The following is an 18,873-nucleotide window of genomic DNA, read 5'->3' as shown; positions in this document are numbered from 1 at the left end:
ACCCATGGATATTTTAATTTTTTAAAAATGTTTTTATTTATGTTTGAGACAGGGACAGAGCATGAATGGAGGAGGGGGCAGACAGAGAGACCCAGAATCTGAAGCAGGCTCCAGGCTCCGAGCCGTCAGCACAGAGCCCGACATGGGGCTTGAACCCCTGAACCATGAGATCGTGACCTGAGCTGAAGTCGGACGGTTAGCCGACTGAGCCACCGAGCACCCCATCCCATGGATATTTTATACGCGGTGTTTGCATAGTTTTGGTAGGATGGCTGGGTCTTGCCTGCACGTGTGCAGTATTTCCATCAAACTTCATTCTGCTGTGACATGGAGAGTGTCGGTAAGGGTCGGTGCAGCACGGAGAGGATGCCCGCGGAGCTTTGGGGACCCGCTGTCGATCTGGACGGGCCTCTGCACAGTAGGGACTGTTTACCTGTTGTCTAGACTGGCACTCCGCTTTGTGAGTTGATGGCAGATCGCTCGCCTTTGTCACTTTTGACCTCCGGGCTGGATACTTCTTTGTTGTGCAGGGCCCCCCTGTATGCCCTAGGGTGTGTAGCAGCATCTGTGGCCTCTGCCCAGTGGGTGCCGGGACCCCTCCCCCATGCTGTGAGGCCCAGAAACGGTTCCCACCTCGCCAGATGCCCTCTGGGGAGCAGAGTCACCTCCAGTTGAGAATCACTGGTTTATGACCAACTGCTTTCGGATGCCCCTTTACCATTCCGATCTAAAATTATGCACACGATTAACAAAATAATCTGACAGTATAATGCCCTTACTGTAAGGGAAAGTAATTTGTAAGTAACTAATGTATTTCAGCATGTAAGTGACCAGTGTGATTCAATGAAAGAGAAGCCCTAGGAGGTGGGCTGAACACCTGGTTCTAGTTCCCACTCATGTGATGAGGGAATGTTCTGTGTTCATCTCCTGTGTTAAATACCTGTGGTCACAGGGAGGTCTGTCTGGGCCTTGGCAGGTCAGCATTTCACCCCCTGCCCCCCCCAGTATTAATGTCAGTGCTCTCTCCTTGAAATGTTTTACCTGTTGGTTTCTCATGTCACCATCTAGGGACATAGAATTACTTTTCTTTATGCACTTGTAGGCACGTTGGCTATTTACCAAAGTTTCGATCCCTCTTATGTATGACCTTGATGTTTCTGAAAAGCTCATAAATAATGCATTCAACTTGCCTTATAAATAAAATATAAACTCTGTATTTTTATATATTTATGAAGAACTTTTTTCTGATAAGTAACTTCCAATGTCAATTTTGTAGCTAGATGGTAGCCTTTTTGTAACACAAGTGTAGGCAGATAGGAAATTACATCTACATTTTAGGTTTTCTGTGTTATAATGAAGAACTGTGTACATAGGGAATTTGAATTTATAGTATAAAACATTCTAAGAAAGGTTTGACTTTTTCCCTATACATGATAAATCTTTGATTTTTACTATTATTTTTTTAACATTTATTCATTTTTGAGAGACAGAGTGAGCAGGAAAGGGGCAGAGAGAGAGGGAGACACAGAATCCGAAGCAGGCTCCAGGCTCTGAGTTGTCAGCACAGACCCTGACGCGGGGCTCGAACTCACGAGCCGTGAGATCATGACCTGAGCCAAAGTTGGATGCTTAACTGACTGAGCCACCTCGGCGCCCCCTCATATGATAAATCTTAAGAAGGTTCGAAACCAACTACTACTTTATATTAAAGGAATGGGTAATAACCAGAAACAATTAAATTTTTTGACTAAATAGTTCTCCATTGTGACTTGTGTGTGTGTGAATGTGTATAAAAGCCCCATTATCTGGAATGGTGGGGGAATGATGTTTTATGAGCATATTATTTTTCAGCTAATTTAGACTTAAGCTGTCAACACAGAAGAGGCAAGACTTAAAAAAAAAAAAAAAAAATAACCCTACGTACGAGTCCTTTCTCTGGAACATTGTAAACACCTGAGAGGTAAAAAGATGCGTAGGTAGACCCCCTGCCCTCCACTCGTCCACGTGTCATGACTGTCGGTGTGCAGTGAGTCTTGTTTTTTCTGTAATCCTCTCTCTACCTCCTCTCCTGGATTTTTGGATAGCAAATCTCAGGCATGCGTGCTTTCATTTGGAAATAGTTTGGTATGTATGTAAACATAGCTACAGTACCAATGTAACACCTAAAAACGAAAAACAGTTCACAATAATTCTTCATCACCAAATGCCCAGGCGGGTCATGGCTGAAATTTTTTCCTCTGTCTCAGTTTAAAAAGTTGAATTTGGGGCGCCTGGGTGGCTCAGTCGGTTGAGCGTCCAGCTTCGGCTCAGGTCATGATCTCATGGTCCGTGAGTTCCAGCCCCGCGTTGGGCTCTGTGCTGATGGCTCAGAGCCTGGAGCCTGTTTCAGATTCTGTGTCTCCCTCTCTCTCTGACCCTCCCCCATTCATGCTCTGTCTCTCTCTGTGTCAAAAATAAATAAACGTTAAAAAAAAAAAATAAATAAAAAGTTGAATTTGTTCAAATCAGGATCCAGAATAAGGGCCATTCTTAAAATCGGTTGATGCGTCTGGTCTCTTTTTGTCCCCTATAATTCATTTGTTGAAGAAATCCATCCCATAGCTATGTTCACTCTTGGAACTTGCTAATTGTGTCCATATTTTGGTGTTCTCCATATGCTTCTGCCTTCTGTGTTTCCTCTAAATTGGAAGTTAGATCTAAAGTCATAATCAGGGGTGCCTGGGTGGCTCTGTCGGTTAAGTGTCTGACTTTGGATCAGGTCATGATCTCGTGGTTCATGAGTTTGAGCCCCGTGTTGGGCTCTGTGCTGACAGCTCAGAGCCTGGAGCCTGCTTTGGATTCTGTGTGTGTGTGTGTCTCTCTCTCTCTCTGCCCCTCTCCCACTTGTGCTCTGTCTCAAAAAAACCCCATTAAAACATTAAAAAAAAAAATACAGGAAACATTAAAAAAATTTTCAAGTCATAGATCTGGGTTTTTTGGTTTGCTACATGGTTTTGTTATCGTGTGTGTGTGTGTGTGTGTGTGTGTGTGTGTGTGTGTGTGTGGTTGTTTTGTTTTGCTTTTTTTTTTTTTTTTTTGTTTTTAAGTTTAAGAGACAGAGAACACCAGCAGGGGAGGAGCAGAGAGAGAGGGAGAGAGGGGATCCCAAGCAGACTCTGAGCTTGAACGTGTGTACCCCGAGATCATGACCTGACTCAAAATCAGGAGTGGGTGCTCAACCGACTGAGCCACCCAAGCGCCCCTCGTTTTGCCTTTTTAAAGACTGTCTCAGAGTAGTAGTGTGTACGTCTGTCGGGGGCGCGCCGTGTCAGGTTGTCTCTTTTTGAGATGTAAGGCCATTGATGATCATTTCCTAGATTTCTCCATTCAGTAGGGTTTGTAAACAGTAATTAATAGCTGTCTACGTCTATAAAGAAAAATTCTCCGTGTGTGTTTTGCTACCTTAAGGTATAGTGTGTGTGGGACTTGGGTGATAGAGGAGTGACACTTTACCCTGGGGAGTTTTCAAACTAACGACCTGGTTGCCCAGAATCCTTCAAAGGTGAGCAGTCAGGTTCTTTTGTGAAGAACATGTGGACTTAAATAATGTGTATTTGTGTTTTACTTCGTTGTAGTTGTCTTGGTTGGCTGTATTAGTTTACTACGGCTCCCCCAACAAATCACCACAAACGGGATGACTTACAACAACAGAGATTCACGGTCTCACAGTTGAGGAGGCCCGAGGTCCTGGATCGGTATCTCTGGGCCGGAGCATCAGGCGTCGGCAGGACTGTGCTCCCTCCAGAGGCTCTAGGGGGCGTCAGGTCTGGTCTCTTCAGCTTCCGGTGGCTGCTGGCATCCCCTGGCCACCTGGCTCCATGCCTGCCTGGTTGTCCTGTCGCCTGGTCCTCTGTGTGTCTCACAACGCCCGTTTCTTTCTTGTAAAGGTGCATATAGATTGCGTTTGGGGCCCACTGGGTAATCCACAAACTCCTGAAGATCCTCAGTCATGTTTTTTGCCACATAAGGTTAATATTTTAGGTTCTGAGGATTAGGAAGTGAACATGTCTTGGGGGGAGCGGTGGTACTTTGATGTTCAAATGATCTCTTTGGCCCACCGTATCCTCTAAGACTCCTAAGTCCTGTGACACGACCCCAGTAGATGCCAAGGTGTTTGAGGTTTGTTTTGTACACTTCCTGTCCCAGGCCTGGAGTCGGTCTTTTTTTTTTTTTTCCCTGAGGAGCCCTAGTTCCTTGTAGTGGGAAACTGTATTTAGAGACCACATTCTGGGTGCCAGGATGTAGCATGTATTATTGTTCCAAAATAAATTACACTTCACCCCGTTTCCTTGAACAACGTGGGCTGGACATCATTAAATCTTTTATCAACGATTTATTATTATGAGTATGAGCTTGGGGACTGGGCCGTAAGCTGGTGACTTTTCCAGTGCTGGTGTATTTTGAACTTACGTTTGTTTGCTTTTATATTAAACGGTATGAGATTTTAGTTCGGCTCTAGCTATGGTTTTTTTTTCTCTGTGACCCAGGCCTCCTGGTGTCCGTGAGGTCTGTTTCTCTCTTCTGAGGCTTTTCAACGTACTGTCTGCAGTCCTGTCTAAACTCTGCCTTTTCTCTGTGCTCGTTCTCTGTCCAACTCCAAGAAAACTAAGGCTTATCAGGAGATAAAATCAGATCTTACAGAGTATATTAACACTAAGTAGGACAGGAAGAGAAGTCTGCTTCTCAGCTAAGTATTTAAATGCCTCTGTTTTTCATTCTTCTTAACTGTGAAGACTGGGGGTGGGAGGGCAGGGCGGTGGTTGTGTGTGGAGGGGTATTCGGGCTTTGCTGCGTGGTCAGCGTGGCCAAACCTCTAGTTAAAGCTTCAATAAAGGCATTCATTTTTTTGAATTTGAAGACCAAGGTTTAACCTGTAGCATTTTAAAAAATAAACTTTATTTGAGGATAGTTGTGGACTCACAGAAAAGTTGGGAAGAGGGTACAGAGTTTTCATGCTGCACACATAGTGTCCTCCGTTAATAACAGCGTGCTTTAGTACGGTACGTTCGTCAAGTTAGTGAACTTAATGGTGATACGTTATTCTGAACCAAAGTCCATGGTGTGTTCAGATTTCCTCAGCTTTTTCTCAGCGTCCTTTCCTTGTGCCTAGGCCCTGTCTGGATAGCACATTACATTTAGTCCCTGTTTCTCCTCTCGCTGGACTGACAGTTTCTCTGACTTTGTTTTTGGTGAGCTTACCGTTGTCAGGAAGGACTGGTCAGGTGTTTTGTAGACTGTCTCCCCAGTTGCAGTCTGTCCCATGTTTTCCTCACGGTTAGACTAGTATGGTGGGTTTTCGGGAGAGGACCACCCAGGTTAGGGTGCCACCCTTGCTGGGGCCGGTCGTGTCCTCAGCACTGATGGCAGCCTTGACTTGCCTGCTGAGCATGTGTGTTACCGTTTCCGGGAGCTGAAGTCCCACCCCCCCCCCCGCCCCCCCATCCACCTCTTCCTCTCTTTGGTACCTCTTCATATGTACTCTCTGGAAGGAAGTCCATACGTGCCCCGTGCCCCCCACGTAGTGTTATGAACTAAACCAACCAGATTGGTGATAAGCAGATTTTTCCAGGGCATTTCCTATCTTTTAACCAGTGTTCCTTCCTTGTGGATTAATTTTTTAAGTCCATGCCCAGCACCCCACGAGCAGCCTTTCCGAGATGGTGGTGGGAGTGGCGGTGTGCTGTGTCCTCTGCGTGTTCTCTGCTGCGAACACAACTGTTTGCTTTCAGGCCACAGGGCACCTGAGAGAAGATAGGAGGTAGTTGACAGAGTCCTCGGGAGGGCGGGAGAAGTAAGTCCCAGGCCACTGGTTCTCAGCCTTTAGCATGAATCTAAGGGCCCCATGCCCAGAATTTCTGATTCCAGCGTCTGGGACTGGCTCTGAGGATTTGCGCCCTTATTATTGTTATTATTATTTTTTAATGTTTGCTTATTTTTGAGAGAGAGAGAGAGACAGAATGCAAGTGGGTTGGGGCAGAGAGAGAAAGGGAGACACAGAATCCGAAGCAGGCTCCAGGCTCCGAGCTGTCAGCACAGAGCCTGACGCAGGGCTCGAACTCATGAGCTGTGAGATCATGACCTGAGCCGAAGTTGGAGGCTCAACCGACTGAGCCACCCAGGTGCCCCGGATTTGCGCTTTTAACGAGGTCCCAGGCAGTGGTGATCCTGTGGTCTCAAAGCCACACTTCGACGGTCATGCTCTGGGCCCAGTATGAGGGGGACAGCAGGAAGCTGCTGCAGGACTGGCCCGGCAGGGGGCTGTTTTCTGTGCTGCTGCCAAGCTCATGGAGCTCCACTTCCCACGGTGCCACCCCCCCTCCCCCCCCCCCCCCCACCGGGCCAGCCGCTGACGGCCTCGTGGGAGCCGGAGTGGAACCTCCTTTCCTCCCTCCTCCCGGCTCGGGTCTGGGGTCGCGTTCAAGCGCGTCTCCTCCGAGGGGCTTCTGGTTTTGGGGGAGGACGGGCCTCCGGGGAGCCGCGGTCTCTGGAGGCGGAGAGGCTGTTGGAAAGATGGGATGGCGGGCGGCCGTGGGGACGTCAGTGGTGGGCCCCAGGGAACGTCTGCCCGGCCGAGGGATGTTCCATGGCGGCCCCACTTCCTCTCCTGAGAGCAGTAGCGGCCTGCGGACTGCAGCCGAGTGGCAGTGTGCCGGGTGAGAGCGCCAGGGTTCCAGGACCGCTGACCTCGGGGTCCCAGTCGGCCGCGAAGGACCGGGCCACTTGGAGCGGGCTGGCGGATTGGGAGAACGAGAGGGTCGGAGAGGCAGAGGTCAGGACAGGCGCCCGGATGGCCGGGGAGCCCAGCAAGCCCCGAGGGGCAGTCCCGGCCACAGAGATGGAGGTTTTCTAGCAGCCACGGTAAAAGGGTGAAAAACCAAAACCAAACAAACCTCCCAGTGGAAAAACAGGCGACGTTAGTTTTTTAAAACAACAGCTTTATTGATTCCGTTCACGTGCCATTGTATTCACCCGTTTTAGAGCGTGGGGTTCTCTGGATTTTAGAATTTCTGCAGAGCCATGCGCCCATCACCACTAATTCTGGGAGAATCTTGTCACCTCAGAAACAGCCCCTGGACCACCCGCAGCCACTCCCCTCCCTACCCTGCCTCCTGCAGACCCTGGCACCCACTTACCTCCTCTCTCAGTCTCTACGGGTCTTCCTGTTTTCGGGCGTTACTTAGAATCAGCCTCTATGTAGCTTTTGGTGCCTGGTGTCATTCAGTTGGCATGACGTTTTCGGGGGCCATCCATCTTCCAGCGTGTTGGGACTGAGTTCCTTTTCACAGATAAATGATCTTCTTTGCTATGAGTACCACATTCTGTTGATCCATTCTTCAGTCGATGAGCATTGGGTTTCCTTTTTTTGGCTGTTAAAATAATGCTGCTGTGGACGTTTGTGTATAACTTTCTGTGGAGATTAATTTTAACAATGTATTTTATTTACCCCCGCATATTCCAGATGTTGTAACTTTTACATGTGATCACTATAGACATTATTGAGGTATCTTAGATACTTTTGTACTAAAGCTTTGAAAGTTCCAAATACATTTCACACTTAACATACTTAGTTCACATTTCAGGTGTGCGGTGGCCCCATGGGGCTGGTGGCCATCTGTGTGGGGACACAGCCCGAGAAGGAGCTCGAGGGGGCTCTGTGCTGTGTGGGGAGAGTCCCTGTTGTCTGCAAACCAGAGGCATTTGCTCTTGGATGCGTGTGTGCCGTCCGCACTCCCTTCATCTCTGATTATTCCCGGCGAGTACTCTTCTCTCCCGGCTTCTCCAGATCCTCTCTGTCTTTTAAAGTCGTGACTTGTGGGGCGCCTGGGTGGCGCAGTCGGTTAAGCGTCCGACTTCAGCCAGGTCACGATCTCGCGGTCCGGGAGTTCGAGCCCCGCGTCGGGCTCTGGGCTGATGGCTCGGAGCCTGGAGCCTGTTTCCGATTCTGTGTCTCCCTCTCTCTCTGCCCCTCCCCCGTTCATGCTCTGTCTCTCTCTGTCCCAAAAATAAATAAACGTTGAAAAAAAAAAAAAAATTTTAAAGTCGTGACTTGTGTCCCTCTTCCTCGGTGGGTTTTCGCCCTGCTGCTCACTTGTGCCCTTCTTCATTTAGTGAGTGTTTCTTAAACACCTTCTGCGTGCCAGCCACAGTTCCAGGCAGCAGCGAGGCGAACGTCGGTGTTCTCGCCGTTTCCAGTAAGGACTGGTATTTATGTCCTCAGGATTGTGGATGGTGGGAAGTGCTGTGAGGACAATAAAGTTGGCCTTGTGAGGAAGTCAGTTCTGTTACAAAGCACTAATTTATTCTTGCAGTTTTTAAGTCCTATCTCAGTAAAGTTGATTTTATTTTTTAAAAAAAATTTTTTAATGTTTATTTTTGAGAGAGAGAGGCAGATAGACAGTCAGACAGAGAGACAGAGTGCGAGTGGGGTTGGGGCAGAGAGAGAGGGAGACACAGAATCCGAAGCAAGGCTCCAGGCTCCGAGCTGTCAGCACAGAGCCCGACGCGGGGCTCGAACCCACGAACCGTGAGATCGTGACCTGAGCCGAAGTCGGACGCTTAACCGGCTGAGCCACCCAGGCGCCCCTAAAGTTGATTTTAAAATAATGTCTGCATACACTGAAATATAGTGATTCTAACTGTATATTTTCATGAGTTTTCACAAATACCGGCACTTCTGTAACCATCACCATGACCCCGTTCTGGAAGATTTTACCCTAAAAAGCTGCATCCTGTCCTTTTGAACCCGCTCCTGCCCCTGCTTGTGGGCACGTGCCGGTCTGCCTGCTGTCACTGCAGTTGTGCCTGCCTAGAATTTCATGTAGGTGGAATCACACTTTTTGTTTGGTCTCTCTCCTGGGCGTGATGTTCTCGAGATGGGATTCCTGTCGTGTGTGTCAGTACTCTTTCCTTCTGGTCGCGGAACAGCATTTCATTGTACGTGTACATCGTTATTTGTGCATTTATAGTGGGCTATTTCCAACTTTTGTTTTTAAATTTCATTTTATTTCTATTGGAATATTTTATTTTTTAATGTTTATTTCTTCTGACAATGTCCATTTTATTTATTTTAAGTATAATTTATTGCCAAATTGGCTAACATACAGCATGTACAATGTGCTCTTGGTTTTGGAGGTAGATTGCCGTGATTCATCACTTACATGTAACACCCGGTGCTCATCCCAACAAATGCCCTCCTCAGTGCCAGTCACCCATTTCCCCCTTCCTCCCACCCACCCCCAGCCACCCTCAGTTTGTTCTCTGTATTTAAGAGTCTCTTATGGGTTGCCTCCCTCCCTCTCTGTTTGTAACTGTTTTCTCCACTTCCCTTCCCCCATGATGTTCTGTTAAAGTTTCTCAAGTTCCACGTATGAGTGAAAACATATGATATCGGTCTTTCTCTGACTTATTTCACTTAGCATAATACCCTCCAGTTCCATCCACGTTGCTGCAAATGGCATGATTTCATTCTTTCTTCTTGCCACGTAGTAGTCCATTGTGTATATAAACCACAATTTTTTTATCCATTCATCAGTTGGTGGACACTTGGGCTCTTTCCATCATTTGGCTATTGTTGAGAGTGCTGCTATAAACATTGGGGTACAAGTGCCCCTGTGCATCAGCACTCCTGGATCCCTTGGGTGAATTCCTAGCAGTGCTATTGCTGGGTCATAGGGTAGGTCTATTTTTAATTTTCTGAGGAACCTCCACACTGCTTTCCAGAGCGGCTGCACCAGTTTGCATTCCCACCAACAGTGCACGAGGGTTCCCGTGTCTCCACATCCTCGCCAGCATCTGTTGTTTCCTGAGTTGTTCATTTTAGCCACTCTGACCCATGTGAGGTGGTATCTCAGTGTGGCTTTGATTCGTATTTCCCTGATGATGATTGACCTTGAGCATCCTTTCATGTGCCTGTTGGCCATCTTGAAGTCTTCTTTGGGAAAGTGTCTGTTCATGTTTTCTGCCCATTTCTTCACTGGATTATTTGTTTTTCGGGTGTGGAGTTTGGTGACTTCTTTATAGATTTTGGATACTAGCCCTTTATCCGGTATGTCATTTGCGAATATCTTTTCCCATTCCATTGGTTGCCTTTTAATATTGTTGATTGTTTCCTTTGCAGTTCAGAAGCTTTTTATCTTGATGAGGTCCCGATAGTTCATTTTTGCTTTTAATTCCCTTGCCTTTGGAGACGTGTCGAGAAAGAAGTTGCTGCGGCCAAGGTCAAAGAGGTTTTTGCCTGTTTTCTCCTGTAGGGTTTTGATGGTTTCCTGTCTCACATTTAGGTCTTTCATCCATTTTGAGTTTGTTTTTGTGTATGGTGTAAGAAAATGGTCTAGTTTTGTTCTTCTGCATGTTGTTGTCCAGTTCTCCCAGCACCATTTGCTAAAGAGACTTTTTTCCATCGGATACTCTTTCCTGCTTTGTCAAAAATTAGTTGGCCATACATTTGTGGGTCCAATTCTGGGTTCTCTATTCTATTCCATTGGTCTGTGTGTCTGTTTTTGTGCCAATACCATGCTGTCTTGATGATTACAGCTTTGTAGTAGAGACTAAAGGCTGGGATTGTAATGCCTCCCCCTTTGGTTTTCTTTTTCAACATTAGTTTGGCTATTCAGGGTCTTTTGTGGTTCCATGCAAATTTTAGGATTGTTTGTTCTAGCTTTGAGAAGAATGCCAGTACAATTTTGATTGGGATTGCATTGAATGTGTAGATTACTTTGGTAGTATTGACATTTTTTTTTTTAGATTTTATTCTTTTTAACTTACATCCAAATTAATTAGCATATAGTGCAACAATGATTTCAGGAGAAGATTCCTTAGTGTCCCTTCCCCATTTAGCCCATCCCCCCTCCCACAATCCCTCCAGTAACCCTCTGTTTGTTCTCCGTATTTAAGAGTCTCTTATGTTTTGTACCCCTCCCTGTTTTTATATTATTTTTGCTTTCCTTCCCTTATGTTCATCTGTTCTGTGCCTTAAACTCCTCATGAGTGAAGTCATATGGTATTTGTCTTTCTCTGACTAATTTCGCTTAGCAGAATACCCTCGAGTTCTAGCCACTTAGTTGCAAATGGCAAGATTTCCTTCTTTTTGATTGCCGAGTAATACTCCATTGTATATATATGTATATACGTATGTATATACGTATATACATACATACCCCATCTTCTTTATCCATTCATCCGTCGATGGACATTTGGGCTCTTTCCATACTTTGGCTATTGTCGGTAGGGCTGCTGTAAACATTGGGGTGCATATGCCCCTTTGAAGCAGTACACCTATATCCCTTGGATAAACGCCTAGTAGTGCAGTTGCTGGGTCGTAGGGTAGTTCTATTTTTAAGTTTTTGAGGAACCTCCATACTGTTTTCCAGAGGAGCTGCACCAGTTTGCATTCCCACCAGCAGTGCAAGAGAGATCCTCTTTCTCTGCATCCTCGCCAACATCCGTTGTTGCCTGAGTTGTTAATGTGAGCCATTTTGACAGGTGTCAGGTGGTATCTCATTGTGGTTTTGATTTGCATTTCCTGGATGATGAGTGATGTTGAGCATTTTTTCCTGTGTCGGTTGGCCATCTGGATGTCTTCTTTGGAGAAGTGTCTATTCCTGTCTTTTGCCCATTTCTTCACTGGATTATTTGTTTTGGGGTGTTGAGTTTGATAAGTTCTTTATAGATTTTGGATACTAACCCTTTATCTAATATGTCGTTTGCAAATATCTTCTCTCATTCTGTCAGTTGCCTTTTATTTGCTGATTGTTTCCTTTGCTGTGCAGAAGCTTTTTATTTTGATGAGCTCCCAGTAGTTCATTTTTGCTTTTGTTTCCCTTGCCTCCGGAGACGTGTTGAGTAAGAAGTTGCTGCTGCCAAGACCAAAGAGGTTTTTGCCTGCCTTGTCCTCGAGGATTTTGATGGCTTCCTGTCTTACATTTAGGTCCTTCATCCATTTTGAGTTTATTTTTGTGTCTGGTGTAAGAAAGTGGTCCAGGTTCATTCTTCTGCATGTTGTTGTCCAGTTTTCCCAGCACCACTTGCTGAAGAGATTGTCTTTATTCCATTGGATATTCTTTCCTGCTTTGTCAAAGATTAGTTGGCCATACGTTTGTGGGTCCATTTCTGGGTTCTCTATTCTGTTCCATTGATCTGAAAGTCTGTTTTTGTGCCAGGTAATACTGACGCTTTAACAATATTTATTCTTCCAATCCGTAAGTATGGAATGTTTTTCCATTTCTTTGTCTTTTTCAGTTTCCTTCATAAGTTTTCTGTAGTTTTCAGCATACAGATCTTTTACATCTTTGGTTAAGTTTATTCCTGGGTATCTTCTGGTTCCTGGTGCAATTGTAAATGGGATCAATTTCTTGATTTCTCTTTCTGTTGCTTCATTATTGGTATATAGAAATGCAACCGATTTGTGTACGTTAATTTTGTATCCTGTGACTTTGCTGAATTCATGTATCAGTTCTAGCAGCTTTTTGATGGAATCTTTCAGGTTTTCCATGTAGAGTATCGTGTTGTCTGCGAAAAGTGAAAGTTTGACTTCTTCTTTGCCAATTTTGATGCCTTTTATTTCATTTTGTTGTCTGACTGCTGATGCTAGGACTTCCAAAACTATGTTAACAGTGGTGAGAGTGGACCTCCCTGTCGTGTTCCTGATCTCGGGGGGGGGGGGTGGGTAGGGAAGCTCTCAGGTTTTCCCCATTGAGGATGTTATTAGCTGTGGGCTTTTCATATACGGCTTTTATGATGTTAAGGTATGTTCCTTCTATCCTGACTTTCTGAGGGTTTTTATTAAGAAAGGATGCTGTATTTTGTCAAATGCTTTTTCTGCATCTATTGACAGGAAAGTATGGTTCTTATCCTTTCTTCTATTAATGTGATGTATCACGTTGAGTGATTTGCGAATATTGAACCAGCCCTGTAGCCCAGTAATGAATCCCACTTGATCATGGTGAATAATTCTTTTTATATGCTGATGAATTCAGTTTGCTAATATCTTGTTGAGAATTTTTGCATCCATGTTCCTCAGGGATATTGGCCTGTAATTTTCCTTTTTTATGGGGTCTCTGTCCGGTTTGGAATCAAGGTAATGCTGGCTTCATAGAATGAGTCCAGAAGCTTTTCTTCCATTTTTGTTTTTTGGAACAGCTTGAGAAGGATAGGTATTAACTCTGCTTTAAATGTCTGGTAGAATTCCCCTGGGAAGCCGTCTGGCTCAGGACTCTTACTTGTTGGGAGATTTTTGTAACTGATACAATTTCTTCACTAGTTGTGGGTCTGTTGAAATTTTCTGTTTCTTCCCGTTTGAGTTTTGGTAGTGTGTGGGTGTGTAGGAATTTGTCCATTTCTTTCAGATTGTCTAGTTTGTTGGCATATACTTTTTATCATATTTTCTGATAATTGTATTTCTGAGGGGTTGGTTGTGATAAGTCCAATTTCATTCATGTTTTTATCTATTTGGGTCCTCTCTTCTTTTTGAGAAGTCTGGCTAGGGGTTTATCAATTTTGTTTATTTTTTCAAAAAACCAGCTCTTAGTTTCATCAGTCTGTTCTACTGGTTTTTGTTTTGTTTTGTTTTGTTTTGTTTTGTTTTTTATTCTGTATTGTTTATTTCTGCTCTAATCTTTATTATTTCTCTTCTGCTGCTGGCCTTGGGGTTTCTTTGCTGTTCTGCTTCTAGTTCCTTTAGGTGTGCTGTTAGATTTTGTATTTGGGATTTTTCTTATTTCTTGAGATAGGCCTGGATTGCAATGTATTTTCCTGTTAGGACTGCCTTTGCTGCATCCCAAATAGTTTGGACTGTCGTGTTTTCATTTTCATTTGCTTCCATATATTTTTTAATTTCTTTAATTACCTGGTTGACCCATTCATTCTTTAGTAGGATGTTCTTTAACTTCCATGCATTTGGAGGTTTTCCAAACTTTTTCCTGTGGTTGATTTCAAGTTTCATAGCATTGTGATCTGAAATGTGCATGGTGTGATCTCAGTTCTTTTATATTTATTGAGGGCTGTTTTGTGACCCAGTATGTGATCTGTCTTGGAGAATGTTCCACATGTATTCGAGAAGAATGTGTATTCTGCTTTGGATGAAAAGTTCTGAATATATCTGTCAAGTCCATCTGGTCAGGTGTATCATTCAGGGCCATTGTTTCTTTATTGATTTTCTGCCTAGGTGATCTGTCCATTGTTGTAAGTGGAACATTAAAGTCACCTGCTGTTACTGTATTCTTATCAATAAGGTTACTTATGTTTGTGATTGTTTTGTATATTTGGCTGATGCCAAATTGGATGCATAAACATTTATAATTGTTGTTAGCTCTTCCTGATGGATAGACCCTGTAATTATGATATAATGCCCTTCTTCATCTCTTGTTACAGACATCAGTTTAAAATCTAGTTTGTCTAAGTATGGCTACTTCAGCTTTCTTCTGACTTCCAGGAGCATGGTTCTCTATCCCCTCACTTTCAATTTTTTTTTTTAATGTTTACTTATTTTTGAGAGAGGGAGGGAAGGAGAGGAGGAGGGTCAGAGAGAGAGACACAGAAGCAGGCTTCAGGCTCCAAGCAGCTGTCAGCGCAGAGCCTGATGCAGGGCTCGAATTCACAAACTGCGAGATCATGACCTGAGCTGTAGTCAGATGCTTAACCGACTGAGCCACCCAGGCGCCCCTCCATCCCCTCACTTTCAATCTGAAGGTGTCCTCAGATCTAAAATGGGTCTCATGGGGCGCCTGGGTGGCGCAGTCGGTTAAGCGTCCGACTTCAGCCAGGTCACGATCTCGCGGTCCGTGAGTTCAAGCCCCGCGTCGGGCTCTGGGCTGATGGCTCAGAGCCTGGAGCCTGTTTCCGATTCTGTGTCTCCCTCTCTCTCTGCCCCTCCCCCGTTCATGCTCTGTCTCTCTCTGTCCCAAAAATAAATAAACGTTAAAAAAAATTAAAATAAATAAATAAATAAATAAAATGGGTCTCTTGTAGATAGCAAATAGATGGGTCTTTTTTTTTTTTTTTTTTTAAATCCTTTCAGGTACCCTATGTTTTTTGATTGGAGTGTTTAGTCCATTTACATTCAGTGTTATTATTGAAAGATACGGGTTTAGAGTCATTGTGATATCTGTAGGTTTCATCCTTGTAGTGAAGTCTCTGGTCCTTTGTGGTCTTTGCAACATTCCACTTACGGAGTCCCCCTTAGGATCTCTTGTAGGGCTGGTTTAGTGGTGATGAATTCCTTCAGACTTTGTTTGTCTGGGAAAACCTTTCTCTCTCCTTCTATTCTGAATGACAGACTTGTTGGGTAAAGGATTCTTGGCTGCATATTTTTCCTGTTCATCACATTGAGAATTTCCTGCCATTCCTTTCTGGCCTGCCAAGTTTCAGTAGATATGTCTGCTACTACCTTTATGTGTCTACCTTTGTATGTTAAGGCCCGTTTATCCCTAGATGCTTTCAGAATTCTCTCTTTATCCTCGTATTTTGCCAGTTACACTGTGATATGTCGTGCAGATCGATTCAAGTTACGTCTGAAGGGAGTTCTCTGTGCCTCCTGGATTTCAATGTCTATTTCCTTCCCCAGATCAGGAAGTTCTCAGCTCTGATTTGTTCAAGTACACCTTCTGCCCCTTTCTCTCTCTTCTTCTTTTTCTGGAACTCCTATGATACGGATATTGTTCCGTTTCATTGAATCACTTAGTTCTCTAACTCCCCTCGTGATCCAGAATTTTTTTTTATCTTTTTCTCAGCTTCCTCTTTTTCCATAATTTTATCTTCTCATTCACCCATTCTCCCCTCTGCCTCTTCAATCTGCACTGTGACTGCCTCCATTTTATTTTGCACCTGATTTGTAGCAGTTTTTAACTCATCATGACTGTTGTTTAGTTCCTTGATCTCTGTAGCAATGGATTCTGTGCTGTCTTCTATGATTTTTTCAAGCTCAGTGATTAATCTTATGACTGTTATTCTAAATTCTTGATCAGATATATTGTTCGTATCTGTTTTGATCATTTCTTTAGCTGTCATCTCTTTCTGGAATTTCTTTTGAGAACTCTTCCGTTTCATCATTTTGGCTAGTTTTCTGTCCCTTAATGTGTTTTAAAAGCTTGTTATGTGTCCTGCCTGCAAGCACACAGAGGGGTCCTACAGCGTCCAGGGCCTGGCCCTTCAGGAGGTGTTTTTTGGAGTGTGTTTCCTGCTCTCTGTTGTTGTGACTCTAGTGGCTGTATCTCCCCACTCGTAGTGATGTTTTGGACCCTCCACCAGCTGTGCTTTGATTTGTTCATTGAAGTAGCCCTCACAATTCCAGAAGTCAGAAGTCTGGGCAGGCTTGACTGGGTCCTCTGCTTCGTCTTCTCAGGCCAAAATTAATGTGTTGGCTGATTGGGGTCTTAGGCAGAGGCTCTGTTTTCTGTCAAGTTGAGAATTTTTAAGTTTGTTTATTTTTGAGAGAGAGAGGGCGGGGCGGTGGTGGGGAGAGAATCCCAAGCAGGCTCCACGCTGCCAGCACAGAGCCCAACTCGGGGCTTGAGCTCACAAACTGTGAGATCATGACCTGAGCTGAAACTAAGAGATGCTTAACTGACTGGTTGTTTCCAGCTTTTGGCTTTTATAAGTAAGGCTCTTGTGAGCACTTGCACACCAATCTTTGTGTGGAAATATGTGTTTGTTTGTAGGATTGGTGGAGCATATGGTAAGTGTGCGTTTATAAGACACAGCCAGACTCTTCGGAAGTGATTGTACTGTTATGTGTTCCCACCAGCAGCCTTACCAGCACTTGGTAAATTCAGTGTCAAAATAAGGATTAAATCTAACTCCACTGGTAGTGAATTTTTAGGAGTCCTAATCCACGTCCCGAAGTGGCCTCATATAGTTGTGCTTCTGAATGCCACTAGAGTTACAGGCAGAAAACTGAATTCCTTTGGCAATTTCCTTAAGTAAGCCAGATGTTAAATTTTGAGTAGCCTTTTTTGTCTTGTAAGTGGCAACTAAGATATTTCAATATCCAAAGTTAGAAGATATACCTGTTGATCAGTCCAGTGGCAGTCATGCTTTTCCATCTGGCTTGGCATCATATGGTGTTTGAAACACTTGGGAAATAGAATAACACCAGTTTGTACAAACTGAATAGATTAGCAGCCCATTTTTATCCACACATACGTGTATCAGCTGTTGAACACCAGCGTTCGACAGTAATGGCAGCTGGACTACAGGCTGTTAGAAATGAAGGCGATTTAAAAGCTACCTGGTAAAATGCACGCGATGTTGCTCGCACGGTTTTGTATATCTTGACTAGTATTCATAAATGCTCAGAGTTTATTTCAGCCGTGTAGTTGGCTTATTTCTGAAGTTATTCTTGTTTGGCAACTGAGACTTTTTTCACGCTGTACATTGTTGATGCCAAGTGGGAGTACGTGGTGGAGGGTAGCCTTGTCGGCTTATTATAGTGATGCAGGAATAGAGCCTGGAGTATAGTTTATACTTCATTGTTTGCCTGCCGAACAGTCAGGGAAATCCCCATTTTTGGGTTCATAGTTACTTTGTATATTTCACTTCTTCTGAAAGCTTGTTTACATGCTTGTCTTAGTTGGTAACTTCGCTTGAATATAATTTCTGGAACATTAAACAAACCAGATTATTGAACAAGTGGCTTACGAGAATTTTAGGAAATAAAGTGATTTTGTAGTTATCACTAGGCAGAATCTCTAGAACAAGTGAGCCAAATGAAGATCTCTATTTTTTTTAGCAGAATTTTGAACCTGAAACTATTAAATTCTGAAGTTAACAATAAGTATCATTTGATACTTGTTATGTGTAACTTGCTTTTGTATGATGGTATTTCTAATCCTCAGAGCATGTGGCGGTTTTCAAAATGGGTGTCGTTTTTATTTTAATGAAATCTTCGAAAGGTTGAACCTTTGCCCCGGTTCGCATAATGAAAGCTTGGCTTTGGGTTGAGGCACAATTTCTTTTCTGACTCCTAAATTGTACATAGCTTATATTTGAGTTTTATTTATTTATTTATTTATTTATTTATTTATTTATTTATTGTCTTTAGACAGAGAATATGTGCACTGGGGGAGGGTAGAGGGAGAGAATCTTAAGCAGATTCCACGCCCAGGGTGTGAGGGATGCTCAATCTCACATTGGTTGTGAGATCATGACCTGAGCCAAAATCCAGATTTGTATGCTTAAGGACACTCAACTGACTGAGCCACCCAGGTGCCCCTTATCTTTGAATTTGAATAATATGTTTGGCTACACTGTTACAAAATCATGGATTAGATGAAGAATTGTGATTTGATACTAATGATAATTGGAATGAATTTGTAACTAATAGAGCGAATTAATATGTCAATATCAACCTACACCCGGATCTTAAGTGATGTGCTAATGGGCTCTATCTTTGGTTCTAACTTAAAACTTTGTTTTAAGAACAAAAACAAAAATGGGCGCTTGGATGGTTTAGTCAGTTAAGTGTCTGACTTTGGCTCAGGTTCTTGAGTTTGAGCCCCTCATTAGGCTCTCTGCTGTCAGCGGGATGCCTGCCTGGGATCCCCTATCTCCCTCTCTCTCTTCCCCTCCCCAGCACGCACGCATGCACACTCTCCCCCCCCCCCCCCATAAACATTAAACAAACAAAAAAAAGAACAAAAATAAAAACAGAACTCTGACACATGGCTTCAACTGTACCAGGTGTAGGTTGGAGGGGGCCTTGGCGTGTTTGAAGTTCAGACAAAAAGGATTTGAAGACAGTGTTGAATTACATTAATCTCATGGGCTAAGAATGGAAGTATGGGGTTGTGGTCAAAGAAAGCTAGGGTAAATTTGGGGTACACTATCAAGGGAATAGTTCCT

General features: G+C 44.0%; 1 protein-coding gene and 1 long non-coding RNA gene across 3 annotated transcripts in view; both read left to right on the top strand.

Moving 5' to 3' along the window:
* The window catches only part of RABEP1 (rabaptin, RAB GTPase binding effector protein 1), a 102,078-nt gene that overhangs the window by 15,478 nt on the left and 67,727 nt on the right, over positions 1–18,873 (top strand). The window lies entirely within an intron of this gene.
* Positions 3,181–18,314, top strand: LOC123604244. Its single transcript, XR_006715263.1, has 3 exons — positions 3,181–3,561; positions 13,709–13,719; positions 18,301–18,314. It is a non-coding gene; the product is annotated as an uncharacterized LOC123604244 (long non-coding RNA).

The sequence above is a fragment of the Leopardus geoffroyi genome, chromosome E1 (genome assembly GCF_018350155.1).
Source record: "Leopardus geoffroyi isolate Oge1 chromosome E1, O.geoffroyi_Oge1_pat1.0, whole genome shotgun sequence".
In the NCBI taxonomy this organism is placed as follows: Eukaryota; Metazoa; Chordata; class Mammalia; order Carnivora; family Felidae; genus Leopardus; species Leopardus geoffroyi.
The sequence above is the reverse complement of the archived record's forward strand: the minus strand, read 5'-3'. Positions and strand labels throughout refer to the sequence as shown.